Below are 5,365 nucleotides of genomic sequence, written 5' to 3' on the forward strand. Positions count from 1 at the left end.
GATACACATTATTCTTGTCAATTTACAACATTACAGTTTGTTACACGATATATGACTATGATGTACTATGTTCTGATATTGGTCATGTTCTTGTTTCTGATTCTTTTTCTAATCTTCAGTCCTATATGAACATCGAAGGTCGGACTCGATAACTTTACGATAATATGTATAACAGAAACACTGAAAACAGGTATGTCCTATTAATTATCAATGATGTAGTCTTAATTACCATTGTAAATGACATATCTCGACAAGATTTCATACTGAAACTATGAAGTAAGAGTTTTAATCATATATAGATATGTAATTGTTACTATAGTGGGTCACTTGCGTTTTCGTCGGGACAAATATTGTTAATCTGTAAGGTAATGAATGAAATTGTTCGTGAAAAATTTATTAACTGTCATACAATGGTTTATCCGGGAAAGTATTGTTGTATCCTCTTTCAAAAACTGTTTTTAAGCGGGAAGCTGTTGTGTTATTCACACAATGGTTTACATATTAAAAACCATTGTTTGAAAAGTCATTCTACAATGCTACAATAAAAAACCCTTGTTTCATAGACGGATGAACGACGGTTTTCTCTTAAAGCTTGTCTAATGATAAACTTTTTTGCCACCTAGTTTACACAAATCGAACTGCATTTATCGATTCATTTAATACAGTATCTTTGTCATTACCATATCTTTGTCTGAATTGAAGCTGATTAAACTAAATCTGCGACAAAAATCCTCTCTCTTTGACAAAAATCTTCTCAATCCCTTTTTGATTTTGTCGATTTCTCCCGAAGCCTCTACCTCTCTACCCCTCCTTTGTTCGATTTCATCTCAATCTTCTCATGATCTCAATCTTCTCTCTCCGACCAAGAACACAATCAAGCCTTAAGTGAAAGGTCTGATTTCAAGGTATTACGTGCACTCAATCTCGATCCTATCAATTTTATGTAATTTGTGATGATCATTTCGATTTCATATTTTTGAAATTAGGGTTCTTACATAATATTTGGGGATTTTGGACAATATAATATTTGGGGATTTAGAAAAATTCATAAAATTAAAACTAAAGTTCTTACTAATTTATGGAATTATTTAAAAACAACTATGTAGCTAATTTATCAAACCAATTTGCTATTTCCTCTGTTTAACATCTTTAATGTGATGCATAACAAAAGATGAAGGTGTAATGATGATTTTTACTTAAAAATGATCATAATATAGTTGTAATAAAATGATTATATTTTTAATGTTCAATAGATGGACATGTCTTGGTTGACGGCTGATAGAAAAACAAAGGAATTTTAAAGAGGAGTAGAAGAACTATTGTTGTCTGTATTTGAGAAAGGATATGATTAAAACAAAATCATCCGTCCATGTTTAAAATGCGCACATAGTAAAAATTGGAAAGCTCAAATAGTGAGTGCCATCTTTTTCAAAATGGAATAGATCAGACCTACACGCGTCGGATTTGGCATGGAGAATTAAATACAGAAAGTCTATCTCCCGCTGAAGGGACGACCAATTTTGATTCCGTAGACCAAATACCTATAAATATGGAGAACAGTGATAGTGATAATGATGTTTCCATTGATTCCTCAGATTTCTTTTACCATGTTATAAACATGAACCACTTTATCCGGGATGTGAAGGATTTACAAAGATGAAGGCTCTGTGAAGTTATATAACTTGAAAGCAAATACCAAGTATCGGATGCTTTGTTTATTAGTTATATTGCAGAATATAGTGTACTCTGATTTATTAAAATAATTGTTCTATGTTTTGATTACAACGATTATGTTGTAAAATATAATTTGTAGTTGTCGAATGTTTACAAATATTATAGCCAAGAAATTAAATTTTAGATAACTAGATTATATTTTATCCAAATTTGTACTCAAATACTTCAATACGTGTGTGACTATATTCGGGCTTTTTCGGGTTTTTGCGGGTTTCAGACTCAGATCGGGTTTCGGATATCGGGTTTTTTTTCGGGTTTCGGGTTCGTATCGAATTTGGATCGGGTTTCGGATATTGGATCGGATACAACTACATCCAAATCCAAAATTTTTCGGGTACAAAAATCAGATGCATATCCAAATCCAAATCCGAAAAATCGGGTTCGGATTATCCAAAATTTCGAATTTCAGATCAGGTATGCATCGGATCGGATTTTTTGCCATCTCTAGGAGAGGGAAGGATGGGTCAAGAAAGGAGATGGTGGCCTTTTTGAATTTCCCATAAAATATTTAGAGTTTCGCTATTTATTTAAATTTTTTCATTAAAATTAGATAAATAATTTAACTAACTATGCAATGTTACTTTATTCCCTCATTTCCCCCTCCTTTTCCTCAAATTTATTATTAAAATAATAATAGAGAAACAAATATAGGGATTATAAATGGATTACCTAAATCACTAAAATTCACTGAGATTTATTATTTTATAGTATTAATAGGTACTGATATACATACTTAATATTTTGATATATGTTACATTCTTTTTGAAACTATAATCATAATCATATTGAGTTAAATATTGATGACTGATATTCTCTGATTAAGCAATTCTATTAATTTCAAGTATACCATGTTCACAAACATATTCTAACATATGAACTATTAAATTATCAAAATTCACCGAAAAACACAAACATAAATGCTATTTGAAGCATGAAAAGACACACAGCACCGTTTAAGCGTAGCCATAGTTTAATGAAAGTGAAAGGTACGGGATGTCGTAGTTGGGGAGCAGCAGTGGATGGAGGTAAACCGTGACGGTGTAGAAAGCCGTCGGTTATGCGTCTGAGAAAATTCAAGATTTGATAGCTAAACCACCTTCATAACTGGACTAGTATGTGAATTTAAGTAACCTATCCATATCTTACTTACCCTCTTTATTTAGCAAGATATCCTATTAAATGCTATGTGAATAATACTTCAGTACTAGTATATGCGTGTAGCACTCCTACAAATTGACTTATTGTCGTCCATACATGCATGTACTCACATGTTTTGGTTATATAAATGCAGTAAAATATCTGTGGTTAGGTGCCTCTGTGTTTTTGCAAGGTTTTTTTTATAACCCATGTGAAGATTATGAGAAGAATTTGAAACCTTGTTCCGCTCGGATAAGAGTAAACTTCAAAGTTGTGGCCAAAGTTTACACTGATTTTCAAAACGTTGGTCAGAATTCTAAATTATTTGAAAAGTGGTCAAACTTTGACTCCACTTTTTAAAAGTGTGGCTGCCGTTAAATGTCATTAACGGGAGTAACTGACAGAGGGTGAAAATGGGTTCCAAATTCTCAGCCAAACTTTGGGTCCCTTCTAAAAGTGTGGCTCCCGTTAAGTGACATTTAATGGGAGCCATATTTTTAAAAAGCGGAGCCAAAGTTTGGTCACCTTTAGAGAATTTGAAACTCTGGCCAAGTTTTTGAAAATCGGCATAAACTTTGGTCACAAATTTGAAGTTTACTCCTCGGATAATAATGCAGTTTTGACAGAAATATTCGAATTAATAAGAGGTGATTTTAATTCAATCTTGATTGTTTCCTGTCATCTGATCAATGCAGGATAATCAAGCTCCCTGGCCTGGCAACAAGTCTTTCCTTTCAGAAATATAATTAAATAAAATGAAACACTCAACGCAGGATGCAATCAAGAACAAGAGAAAAGAGAAAAATCTTGGTTGGATCTTGCCAACTGCAGATTCATCTCGTGCAGTATTGAATTTTCTGCGACTCACTGGGTTGTTCAAATAATCCGCTTATTATATACAAAGTTCGTGTTCACTTGAATAAAATGAAATGAGGCTGGAATTAATGGAATGGAAAATTATAAAGAGGTTTAACGGAGAAGGAAAATATGAGACAATCGTGACTATATATGATCGAGTCTAAATTTTTTATGACGAAAATGATAGAGAAACATGATGAAGATGAGAAATGGAATGAACGTTCATTCCAAAATGTGTGAGTTATATTTCTACATCAAATAATTAGAATGGAATGATTGAAAGAATGAGAATATAGACATTTTATTCAAGGAGTATCCAAAAAGTGTTCCCAAAATTTTCCTCAAATTTAGTTGGCAAGGTATGATTAGTTCAACTCACACTAATAATAATCGGATCTTGTATGCATATCAATCACCCAATTAAATTTGTCGTCGCCATTTCATTTGGAAAAAAAATTGGAGACACAGTATATACCCCTACTCATTATTACAAAATTTAGAGAGTAAAATATTCATTCCATTCTCCCCACATTGCGTTCCATCATGTGATAAATGTTACTCCCTTCGTGCCTCTCAATTGTTTATATTGGGGGACGAAGATTTGACACGCATTCGAATGCTCTCATAAAAGTATAGTTTGATATATTATTTTGAATTTTTTTTTGAATAAAAGTTTAGTATTTAAATTTTAATGCAAAAAAGAAAAATTTTGAAAATAAGTTATGAAACTATGTTTTATATGCGCCTTAAAATCCGTGTCGAATAGTGTAAAAAAATTGTAATCAAATGAGAAGGACATAGGGAGTATCAACTAAAAGGAAGTTCGATGAATGCAGTATGATTTTTATTACCAAATATATTTAGAGGAAGGAGAAGTCGTAACAAGGTTTCCGCAGGTGAACCTGCGGAAGGATCATTGTCGAATCCTGTGATACCATAATGACTTGTTAACATGTAACAACAACGGGCAAGCAACTGTGGGCCTTTGGTCCCCTGTCTGTGAACCCAAGGCAGGTGTCACCTTATGGTTCCCCTCGCCTAATAAAATCAACTGGGCGCTAGATGCACCAAGGAAGTAAATAATGAATTGTTTGTTCGCTTCTCGTTCGCGGGAAGTGGTGGCGGTCCAAAACACAAAATGACTCTCGGCAACGGATATCCCGGCTCTCGCATCGATGAAGAACGTAGCGAAACGCGATACTTGGTGTGAATTGCAGAATCCCGTGAACCATCGAGTCTTTGAACGCAAGTTGCGCCCGAAGCCATTAGGCCCAGGGCACGTCTGCCTGGGTGTCACGCATCGTGTTGCCCCTGACCAAACATCTCCTCGAGAGATTTATTTGTTCAGGGGCGGAAATTGGCCTCCCGTGCCTTTTGTGTGCGGTTGGCTCAAAAATGAGTCTCTGGTGACGGGCATCACGACATCGGTGGTTGTAAGAAGACCTTCTTGTGTCGTTGTGTATACCCGCCGCAGTAGGGAACTCGAGGGCCCTTGGGCACAGCAAAAATTGTGTGCACTTCGATTGTGACCCCAGGTCAGGCGGGACTACCCGCTGAGTTTAAGCATATCAATAAGCGGAGGAAAAGAAACTTACAAGGATTCCCCTAGTAACGGCGAGCGAACCGGGAATAGCCC

At 34.9% G+C, this 5,365-nt stretch overlaps 1 non-coding gene across 1 annotated transcript; it reads left to right on the plus strand.

The window, feature by feature from the left end:
• Window positions 1–4,869: 4,869 nt before the first annotated feature.
• LOC135151875 (5.8S ribosomal RNA) lies at window positions 4,870–5,025 on the plus strand. Its single transcript, XR_010290782.1, has one exon. It is a non-coding gene; the product is annotated as a 5.8S ribosomal RNA (ribosomal RNA).
• The last annotated feature ends 340 nt before the right edge of the window (window positions 5,026–5,365 follow it).

The sequence above is a fragment of the Daucus carota genome, chromosome 3, assembly GCF_001625215.2.
Source record: "Daucus carota subsp. sativus chromosome 3, DH1 v3.0, whole genome shotgun sequence".
NCBI classification, from domain to species: domain Eukaryota; kingdom Viridiplantae; phylum Streptophyta; class Magnoliopsida; order Apiales; family Apiaceae; genus Daucus; species Daucus carota.